This window comes from Trichechus manatus, unplaced genomic scaffold (assembly GCF_000243295.1).
Source record: "Trichechus manatus latirostris isolate Lorelei unplaced genomic scaffold, TriManLat1.0 scaffold00008, whole genome shotgun sequence".
Lineage (NCBI taxonomy): Eukaryota > Metazoa > Chordata > Mammalia > Sirenia > Trichechidae > Trichechus > Trichechus manatus.
Genome location: NW_004443944.1, coordinates 1,808,586 through 1,820,273, shown reverse-complemented (window position 1 = coordinate 1,820,273; position 11,688 = coordinate 1,808,586).

Genomic DNA, 11,688 nt, shown 5'->3' with positions numbered 1-11,688 from the left:
CATGTGGTTCTTGTCTTTTGTTTTATTAATGTGATGGATTATATTGATTGTTTTTCTAATGTTGAACCATCCTTGCATACCTCATATGAATCCCACTTGGTCATGGTGAATTATTTTTTTGATATGTTGTTGAATTCTATTGGCTAGAATTTTGTTGAGGATTTTTGTGTCTATGTTCATGAGGGATATTTGTCTGTAATTTACTTTTTTTGTGGTGTCTTTGCCTGGTTTTGGTATCAGGGTTATGCTGGCTTCATAGAATGAGTTTGAGAGTATTCCATCCTTTTCTACGCTCCGAAATACCTTCAGTAGTAGTGGTGTTAACTCTTCTCTGAAAGTTTGGTAGAATTCTCCAGCAAAACCGTCAGGGCCAGGGCTTTTATTTTATTGGGAGTTTTTAAATTACCTTTTCAATCTCTTCTTTTGTTATAGGTTTATTTAGTTGTTCTACCTCTATTTGTGTTAAAGTAGGTAGTGTGCTGCTAGAAATTTGCCCATTTCCTCTAGGTTTTCCAATTCGTTAGAGTACAATTTTTCATAGTATTCTGTTATGATTCTTTTAATTTCAGTTGGGTCTGTTGTGATATCGCCCATCTCATTTCTTATATGTGTTATTTGCTTCCTCTCCTGTTTTTCTTTTGTCAGTTTGGCCAGTGGTTTATCAGTTTTGTTGATCTTTCAAAGAACCAGCTTTTGGTCTTGTTAACACTTTCAATTGTTTTTCTATTTTCTATTTCATTTAATTCTGCTCTAATTTTTATTATTTGCTTTCTTCTGGTGCCTGAGGCCTCCTGTTTGCTGCTGTCTTTCTATTAGTTTGAATTTTAGGGTTAGTGTTTTGATTTTGGCCCTTTCTTCTTTTTGGATGTGTGCATTTATTGCTATAAATTGATCTCTGAGCACTGCTTTGCTGTGTCCAAAGGTTCTGGTAGGATGTGTTTTCATTCTCATTTGATTCTGTGAATTTCTTTATTCCATCCTTAATTTCTTCTGTAACCCAGTAGTTTTTTGAGCAAGGTGTTGTTAAGTCTGCATGTGTTTGATTTTTTTTCCTTGCTTTTTCTGTTACTGATTTCCACTTTTATGGCTTTATGGTCAGAAAAGATGCTTTGTAATGTTTCGATGCTTTGGATTCTGTTAAGGCTTGCTTTATGGCCTAATATGTAGTCTATTTTGGAGAATGTTCCATGTACTTTGGAAAAGAAAGTATAATTGTCTGCTTTTGGGTAGTGTTTTGTATATGTCTATGAGGTCAAGTTGGTTGATTGTGGCATTTAAATCTTCTGTGTCTTTATTGAGTTTCTTTCTGTATGTTCTGTCCTTCACCGAAAGTGGTGTGTTGAAATCTCCTACTATTATTGTGGAACTGTCTATCTCTCTTTTCAATACTGTTAGAGTTTGTTTTATGTATTTTGTATTATGTATTTAGGTTTTATGTATTATTTTATATGTTTATGTCATTAAGTGTGTATTTATTATGGTTATGTCCTCCTGGTGTATTGATCCTTTAATCATGATATAGCGTCCTTCCTTATCCTTTGTGGTGGATTTTACTTTAAAGTCTATTTTGTCGGTGATTAATATTACCACTCATGGTGTCTGGGGTCTTAAAAGTCAGCGAGTAGCCATCTAAGATCCATCAATTGGTCCCAACTGACCTGGAGTAAAGGAGAATGAAGAACACCAAAGTCACAAGAGAAGCATTAGCTGAAGAGATAGAAAGGGCCACATAAACCAGAGACTGCATCAACCTGAGACCAGAAGAACTAGATGGTGCCCGGCTACCACCAGTGACCGCCCTGACAGGGAGCACAACAGAGAGTCCCTGATGGAGCAGGAGAAAAGTGGGGTGCAGAACTCAAATTCTAGTAAAAAGACCAGACTTAATGGTCTGACTGAGACTAGAGGGACCCTGGAAGACATGGCCCCCAGACTTTCCGTTAGCTCAGAACTGAAACCATTCCTGAGGTCACCTCTTCAGACAAAGATTAGATTGGACAATAGAACATAAAATGATAGTCGTGAAGAGTATGCTTCTTAGCTCAAGTAGATACATGAGATTAAATGGGCAGCTCCTGTGGGGAGGTGAGATGAGAAGGCAGAGAGGGTCAGAAGCTGGTTGAATGGACATGGGAAATCAGGTGGAAAGGAGGAGTGTACTGTCACAGTATAGGGAGAGCAATTAGGGCCACATAACAATGTATGTATAAATTTTTTATGAGAGACTAACTTGAATTGTAAACTTTCATTTAAAATACCACAATAAAAAATTAAAAATAATAAAAAATATTATCACTCCTGTACTTTTTTGATTGTTGTTTGCTTGATATATTTTTTTCCATCCTTTGAGTTTTAGTTTGTTTGTGTCTTTAAGGTGTGTCTCTTGTAGGCAGCATATAGATGGATCATGTTTTTTTAATCCATTCTGCCACTTTCTGTCTCTTTATTAGTGCATTTAGTCCATTTACATTCAGCGTAATTATTATAGGGATGTGTTTAGTGCTGTCATTTTGATCTCTTTTTTTGTGTGTTGTTGACAGTTTCTTTGTTCCACTTAATTTTCTGTGCTGAGTTGTTTTTCTTTATGTATTTTCTTTTCATCTTTTTCATTGTTGTTGATTTTGTGTTTACTGAGTCTTTATGTTTTTCTTGTTTTTTATTTTGAAGTTTAGGAGTGTTAGTTTCCTTTGTGGTTACCTTAATATTTGCCCCTGTTTTTCTAAGTTTAAACCAATCTTTTATTTCTTTATATCGCCTTGACTTCCTCTCCATATGAAAGAGCTATGACTACATTTTTTTCAGTCTCTCTTTTTTGTTTTAATGTTGTCATCTTTTACATATTGACATCTGTTTCCCCATTTTCAGCGTTTTAGCTTTGATTTATCTTTGTGATTTCCCTGTCTGGGTTGACATCTGGTTGCTGTGTCCTGTGTTCTGGTCTTAGGTTGTTACCTGATGTTATTGATTTTCTAACCGGAGGACTCCTTTTAGTATTTCTTGTAATTTTGGTTTGGTTTTTGCAAATTCCCTAAACTTCTGTTTAACTGGAAATGCCCTAATTTTGCCGTCATATTTGAGAGACAATTTTGGTGGATATATAATTCTTGGCTGGCACTGTTTTTCCTTCAAGGCTTTCTGTATGTCATCCCATTGCCTTCTTGCCTGCACAGTTTCTGTTGAGTAGTCTGAGCTTAGTCTTATTGACTCTGCTTTGTAGGTGACTTTTCATTTATCCCTAGCCACTCTTAAAATTCTCTCTTTATTTTTGATTTGGGGAAGTTTGATTATAATATGTCTTGGTGACTTTCTTTTGAGATCTACCTGTGTTCAATGAGCATCTTGGATAGATGTCTTCTCATCTGTCATGATATCAGGGAAGTTTTCTGCAACAAATCTTCAACAATTCTCTCGGTATTTTCTGTTATCCCCGCCCCCACCCCATTCTTGTACTCCAGTCATTCGTAGGTTATTTCTCTTGATAGAGTCCCACATAATTCTTAGGATTTCTTCATTTTTTAAAAATCTTTTATCTAATTTTTCCTCAAATAAGTTGGTGTCAAGTGCTTTATCTTCAGTCTCACTAATTCTGACTTCATTGCCTCAATTCTGCTCCTATGACTTTCTATTGAGTTGTCTAATTCTGAAATTTTATTGTTAATCTTCTAGATTTCTGTTTGCTGTCTCTCTATGGATTCTTGCAGCCTGTTATATTTGTCATTGTGCTTTCTATAATCTTCTTAAGTTCCTCTGTTGCTTTGTCTGGGTGTTCCTTGGCTTGTTCTGTGTTTTGCCTGATCTCCTTCCTCATCTCTTGATTAGTTCTGTATATTACTCTTTTGTATTCTACCTCTGGTAATTCCAGGAAGTTCTCTTTGTCTGGAAAATTTCTTGATTCTTTATTTTGGGAGCTTGCTGAAGCCATCACGGTCTGCCTCTTTATGTGACTTGATATTGACTGTTATCTCCAAGCCATCAATAAGTTTTTATATTTATTTATTTTGTTTGTTTACTGTGTCCTAGCTTCTTGTTTTGTTTTGTTATGATATGCCCAAATAGGTTGCTCGTGTGAGCTAGTTTGATTATTGGCACCTTTGAAGCTCTAACGCCCTGTCACCAGGTGGTTAGATCTGTTACTAAGTATGTGAGTCCAGGAGTCCATTTACTTTTCTTGTATAGATTCATCTTAGGTGTCCAAATAGTTGTTCACCAAGTGTATGGTGCAGGCTGTCACCTACAGTCCTAGACAGGCAGGGGTGATTGGAGTAGGCACAGGTATCTGGCTGAAGTGGGGGTTCACGCGCTGAGCAAGGCAGGGGGCTGATGGCTACCCCTGAGTGTCTGGGAGGAAAGCATGTCTCTGTTCCCTAGAGTGCGTAGGTGGGTGGGCTTTGCAGCCAGACTATGGGCACCCAATGCTGTTGGCTGTAAGAACTGGGAAGCACCACTTATTCTTGGACCACTGTCGCAGGTATCTAGGTAGCGCAGGTGGAGCCACCAGTCCTCAGGCCCCTGATATGGGTAGGTGAGGACCCAGCTTAATGGGCACAGTGGTATCAAATGTCACGAACCTGCCACTCCACCATATAGCTGATACAGTGAAGTTAGGCTTCAGGTATATACCCTGTTGTACTATGCTAATGAGGGCCTACGCTGTTGAAATGGGCCCACACAGGTCTATGCAGGGGTGAAAGGCATTCAAAGTCCATGGACCCCTTATGCTCGTGCCTAGGCAACAGAATCGTGCCTGCCCTGAGTTCCCAGCTTAGGGAAGCTGGCAGATTACTTTTTCCTGTTTGTTAATTTGTTCCCTCTCCAAGGCTGGGAGAATGGCTCCAGGCATGTGACAGGTCCTACTTCTGGCCCAGGAGACTCAACAGTTGCTGAAGCTGTCCTGGGACTGGTGCAGAGTGGGGAGGGAGCAGGTAAATGGGAGAGAAGTTCTACCCAAACGGGGTGTTTTTTAATCTGCACTGCAGGTTAGATGCATGTACTTATTTTTTGCCAATTGAGCACCGCTTTTCACTGGCTCTGGAGGCCTGAGCAGACTCTCCACCCCTTGGTCTCTCCCGATGTGGAAAACACATTCTGAATGTCACTGCCTGCCTCACTGCACATGCCAGCCGATCCGGCCCTCAGGGTGCCGGCTCCTGCTGGGTCAGGTCTGGCAACTCCTCACTGCTTCCGAACTGTCTCTCCCTCCCTCTGCCGCTCGGTCTGATTCCTCAACTTTGCCTTTGATGTTCAGGGCTTCTAGATTGTCACATACAATCAATTCACTTGTTTTTTTGTGTCTTTGTTGTAAGAGGGACCACCGGAAGCATCTGACTACTCTGCCATCTTGGCCCTGCCTCCTGCTGTGATGTTTTAAACACTGATTTTTCTCTTTCATGTACTGCTCTTGTTAGGAAGGTACAGCTGGACCCCTTTTCCTCCTGCAGGTCCCTGTCTCCCCTCTCTGTTTTAGGAACAGAAATTGTGCCAGTCTTTGTTTCTTTAATTAAGATATAGTTCATACACCATAAAATTTACTCTTTAAAAGTATACAATGGAGTGGTTTTTAGTACATTCACAAGGTTGTGGAACCATAACCACTATCCAATTCCAGACCATTCTCATCATCCCAAAAAGAAGCCCCGTACCTACTGGCAGTCACTCCCCCCACCCCCCAGCCCTGGCAACCACAGATCTGCTGTCTGTCTCTGTGGACTTGCCTGTCTGGACCTTTGTGTAGATGGAACCACACAGCAGGCACCCTTTTGAATAGGAGGGACTAGGACAAGGACTGAGGCTGGGGACAGAGCAGGTAATTGGTCGATACCAGTCTCAGCTGTCAAAGGACTCCTGAGTGCTGCGGGGGCCCAGACCAAGGGCTCTAGGAGGGGCCATAGATGATCTCGCCCACCCATCCTCCCAGCTTGTCAGGAATTTGTGGTTCTACCACCTGGGGGCTAGGGCCCAGGAGCAAAGCAGAGGACAGGCGTGTCCCCATCCCCGAGCTGCCCCTGCTCCTAAGCCCCAGCCTCGAATCAGGGTTTACTGGACTCTGGAGATTTCACCATCGAGAGCCGAGGGCTTTAAAGGTCGTCAGATTGCCATGTTTGAACGTGGAAATTGGGGAGACTCTGGGGCGGCACAGCACAGTTCCCAAACTCTCTCCTTGCGTCCAAAGCCTCCCACCCTCCTCCCTTCTCCCCTTTCTTTTTTTTTTTCCTCCTGTGATGGATACTGTGTGCTCTCTGAGGGTTGTTGGAGAGCTCCCTGGCGCAGGGGACTGGACGCCTGCCTTCCTGTGTGCGGGACAGTGATGTCCCTGAAGGCCTCACGGCAGAGTGCCTGGCCAGGGTCCCTGAGTGGCATCCTGGGGACAGAACGGATGTCCAGGCACATGGGACCACCTCCTGACCTTCCACTCCAAGGGTCCCAGGGTGTTAAGGACCACTCTCCTACCAACAACTAGTACTAACAGCTAATTAGTATTCACAGAATAACTAACTCACTTTTCCATGTTTTATTAATCAAAGACATGGACCTCCTATGGGCAGGCTGAGCCGTCCTGCCCCTAAGACAGGGATTCCAGCCTAGCCAGAGTCTGGGTGTTCAATGAGCCAGCCCTGCCCCTAACAGGACTTTTGGGAGCAGGTAGATCCACCCCTCTGCCCACCAGTGAGGAAATGGAGGCTCCAGACAGGGTGAGTCTGGTGTCTTGCTCGACAGGACTTCTCCATCACAGTTACAAACACCCGTTTTACACTGGCTGTAGAAAAGAAGGTGTATTTGGTGACTCGTGAAACAACTGGCTTCAGATGAAGCTGGATCCAGACACTCAGACTGTGGCATCAGGAAGCTGTCTCTTCAGCTCTCAGCTTGGCTTTTCTCTGCTTTGTCTGCACTCCAGGTGGGCACCCTCCTTGGTGGCCTGCAGCCAAGGCTGGCTTGGAGGCCCCCAGGCAGCACCCCCCAGTTGGAGAGGACCCTTTCCTGCCAAGTCCTGGAGGCTGGGCTGGGGATTACACCACCCTGAACCAACCATAGAGATTCTGACTGGCCACGCCCGGCACCCATGCCCATCCTGGGGCCGGAAACTAAGGGAGAGGGTGGTTTGGCCCTTGGTCCCCAAAGAAAAAGTGGGGGCTGCCAGAAGAAGAGGGCAGCAAGGGCCACCCTCAAGTCCCCACAGCATGAGGCCTTGAGCACAGCTGGGCGTGTGTGTTCGCTGAGCAGGCTCATCGGTGCCTGGGGTGTAGGGTGAGGTGGGGTGTGCTCTGGAGAGGAAGGAGAAGGTGGCCCTGAGAGCTGAGGGCACCGGAAAGACGGTCACAGCGGGAAACCAGAACTGACTCGGCCACTTAGCTGTGCGGACTCGAGCAGGTCACTCAGCCTCCCCGAGCCTCGTGGCTGTAAAATGAGGACAGTAGTGCCTACTTGGCCAGGTGGTCTGAGGACTAAATGGGTTTAGAGAGGAATAGCGCATGGAGTATCCTGAAGAATGTTGTTGTTGTTGTCGGGTGCCTTTGAGTCCATTCTGACTCCGTGACCCCATGTGACAGAGTAGGACTGCTCCATAGGGTTTCCTAGGCTGTGATCTCTATGGGAGCCGAGCACCAGGTCTCTGCTCCCATGGAGTCACCAGGTGGGTTCAAACCAATGACCTTTTGGTTAGCAGGTGAGCACTTAACCGTTGAACCACCAGGGCTCCTTTCCTAAAGCATAAACCGAACCCATTGCCATTGAGTTGCATTCCAACTCTTAGCGACTCTATAGCATAAAACCTGAAACACCAAACCCGTTGCCATCCAGTCCATGGCGACCCATAGCCACCCTATAGGACGGAGTAGAACTGACCCATAGGGTTCAAGGAGCAGCTGGTAGATTTGAACTGCGACCTTTTGGTTAGCAGCCGAGCTCTTAACCACTGTGCCACCAGGGCTCCCCCACAGCATAGTAAGCGTTAAAACCAGACTCTGCGTTGCTGTCCTTGGACTCTAAGCACCCACGCGTGCCTTCTGCGCTGTCCTCCCATGTGGTCGCCAGGCCCAACCTCAGGTCCCACACCTTCCCTGGCCAACCCCTTGGTCTCTTCAATGACCTCGGTCCCCGGGACCCGTCCTGCCAGAGCCAATTTCTGTCTCCTCACCCCAACTGGCCCTGACCCCTCCCACAGTGTCCACAGCCCCTGGATGTCCCCATCCTGGTGCTGGTTACCGGATGCCCCAGGAAGCCTGGGGAGGGGGCCAGGCCCAGTCACTAAGGCATCAGTAAGGGAGGGGTGCTCGACCCCATTTTACAGAAGGGAGGGGAGCCACCGAGGGCCCAGGGGACTTGCCTTCCCGCTGATGCTGGCTCCTCCTCACCCCACAAGGGATGATGAGGGAGGGGGAGGGTAGCCCTTCCAGGTGCAGGGGCACCCCTCCCATCGGCCACGGCAGAGGCCCTGGCGCTTAATCACAGGCTGGCGGTGGCAGCAGCACTGTCAGCTGGAGCAGGTGCCGGCACCACAGACAATGGGACAATTTCGGTAATGACAGGGAGGCTGCTTCCTGCCTGCGGGGCTGGGGAACTGCAGCCAGGCACAGAGCCCCAGGGACCGCCACCCCAGCCACCCCCGTTTGGCAGGAAGAAACTAGGCCCAGGAGCCACCTGGCCTCAGACACCGCTGGGACCGGGAGTGGGAGGGCTGGCGTCCCCTCAAGCTTTGAATCCCAGCCTCAGCACAGGCCTGCTGGGTTGGCTGGGGCCATCTCTGCTCCCTCTGGCCTCAGTTTCCCCCGTGAAACAAGGGGTCTGACTTGCTGCCCTCCGAGCACCCTTCCTGCCTGCCCCTGCCCCTGGGCGTTGGGAGCTGAGCCTCCATGACGCCACCTCCCGTGTCTCCTTCCTCCCCCATGAGCTGGCTCAGCGGGGGCTGCTGTTCACAGCTCCCTGGGCCGAGACAGCAGGGGCGCAAGGCGGTGCTCCCGGCAAGTGCCTCGTGTTGTGTTCGGTGGGGCCAGGTCTGGCCCGGAGGCTGTCCCGGGCCCTTCCTGCACACCCTGCCCCCCACGACAGTGCACAGAGAGGACAAGGCCATCCTGCAGGGGAGACCTGCACAGTGTCCCCACGGGGCCACACAAGGAGGTGCTCGGGGACCAGCCTGGCTCTGAAGTCAGACCAGGGTCGGATCCTGCTCCCCACTCCCCCGAGTGTGTGACCCCTGGTCCCTTGCTGGCAGTCAGAGACGGGTGGGCGCCCCTTGTGGGATGGCTGCAGGGCGTGGCAACCTCAGCTGGCCTGGCGCCCACTGAGTGCTCCCACAGATATCTAGGGGGCTGTCTCTGCACCCCATCCCCAGCCACAAGTGAGGCATGGGGGGGAGCAGTGGTCAGACAGCCACATGCCCCAACCCCCAGCTCCAGAAGCCCAGGCTGGGAGACCAGGCTTGGCTGTGCTCATACCAGTTCCCCGCATCATGCCCCCGGTCCCCAAAGAGAGCGCCGGACACCTTGGCCTCTTGCGGAGGATGTGGGGGGCCTGCTGGGTGCCCCGAGAGCTCAGGTAGGGAGGACCCTCAGCACAGCTGCCCGCTGAGGCACAGAGGCCCCTCATGCTCTGTCTTCTCCAGAGCACCACGCTCTCTCCAGCATGTGCCCGGGGCCTGTGCCAGTGGGCACCTGTGATGGATTGGATTGTGTCCCCCCAAAATATGTGTTGTAAATCCTAACCTCTATGCCTGTGGTTATACAGGTATTCATCACTGAACGTCCATTCAGGTAACATCTGACTGTGTGTACGTCCGTGGTCCCATAAAGTTATCCCAGTTGGAGAATGGGACGTAGTGGACATACTCTGCTAAGTAGGGAGATCTGATCTGTCTCTGACTAGCTCTCCGGGTCTCGTGTTTGCCCCGGCCTGGGGCAGCAGGGAGAGGGAGTCCTGGCATCCGTCTCTGGCTGCCTGTCCCACCGTGCTCGCCTCAGGCAGGGACCATGCAGATGCTGCCGGAGCCGCTGGGGGGAAGCCTGCTGAGGCCACTGCCCCACTCCACTGGAGAGAGCCCTGTACATCACGCCCTGGCCCGAGGCCTCAACTCCTCCCGTGGTGGCAGATCCACCTGGGGCGGGCAGGGCTGGAAGAGCTTAACGCCCATTAAGGGAGGTGGGAAAGGCAGGCAGGGAGGAAGGAATGGAAGGAAGCTGGCGGGGAGGTGGGGGCCAGGCACCGCTCTCGGAGACAGCGTGGTGACCCCGCAGGATGGCAGTGGCAGAGCCAAATTCTTCGAGCAGTTCCTCAGTTTGGCGGCAGCGGCAGTGGGGGTGGCACGGGTCCCGGGCCCAGCCAGTGACCATCCTATGCACCTCTCTGCTGTATATAATATGGCGTTCACACAATGTCCAAATCACATAACGTCCTATTTCACAGAATGTATTGTGGACGTTAAGTGACATATACCTGTAATCGCCTTTAGGAATAGGTTGTCTTTGTTATGTTAATGAGGCAGGCTTAGTGTAGGACTTGCTTTGAGTCAATCTCTTTTGAGACATAAAAGAGATTAAACAAGCAAGTGAGAAAGCACAGAGGGGGAAGAGAGATACCAAGCCATGTGAAGATTGCCCAGAAGCAGAAGCTCAGAAGAGACAAGGACTTTCCTCCATGGCCGACAGAAAGAGAAAGCCTTCACCTAGATCTGGCACCCTGAATGCAGACTTCTAACCTCTAAATTGTGAGAAAATAAATGTCTGTTTGTTAAAGCCACCCACGTGTGGTATTTCTCTTACAGCGGCACTAGATAACCAAGACAGAATTTGGTACTGAGAAGTGGGGGTGTTGCTGTAACAAATACCTACAATGTGGAAGTGGTTTGGGAACTGGGTAATGGGTGGAGGCTGGAAGAGTTTTAAGGTACCTAATAGTAAAAGCCTGATTGCCTTGAGGAGATTGTTGGTGGAATCATGGCCGTCAAAGGTGGTTCCGGTGAGGGCTCAGAAGGAAGTGAAGGGAGCCATAGAGAAAAGTCTCTGTCATCTTAGAGAATACATATGGCGCCAACAACAGCATGTCACTAGAAATGTGGACATTAAATGTGCTTCTGATGAGACTTTTAAAAGAAAATGATGAACATGTGACTAGACAGTGGAGGAAGGGCGATGGTTTTTATGTGTGGCAAAAAAAGAACGTGTCTGAATTATTTCAAATGTTTGGTGGAAGGTAGAACTTGGAAGTGATGAACTTGGATTTCTGGCTGAGGAGACTTCTAAGCAAGATCTTAAAGGGCCTTTGTGGTTTCTCCTTGTTGCTTATAGTAAAATGTGAGAGGAAAGAGATGGACTTAAAACTGAACTGTGAAAAATGAAGACAAAATTTAAAGATTTGGAAAATTTGGTTGTACAGTCTAAGGACACATGTCCTAAACTTTTCACCAAGGATGTGGCTACACAATCTTTCATTAAAGAGATTAAGCCTGTGACTGATGGGTCTAACCAACTACCACAGGAGAAAACCCATCAGCTTAGACTGAAAGGGACAGAGAAAGAACAAAAGGAAAGAACACTATCTGCCTCTTGGAATTCTACAGGCAGGAAACGGGCCAAGGGAGCTACATCTGTTGTCCTCCAAGGAAAAGAAAAGAACCATCCCTGAAGCAGCTCAGAAATCAGCAGAACTGTTGGAAAAAGCAAGGGAAGCAGAGCTGCCTCAGTTTCAAAGGGTGGGGCC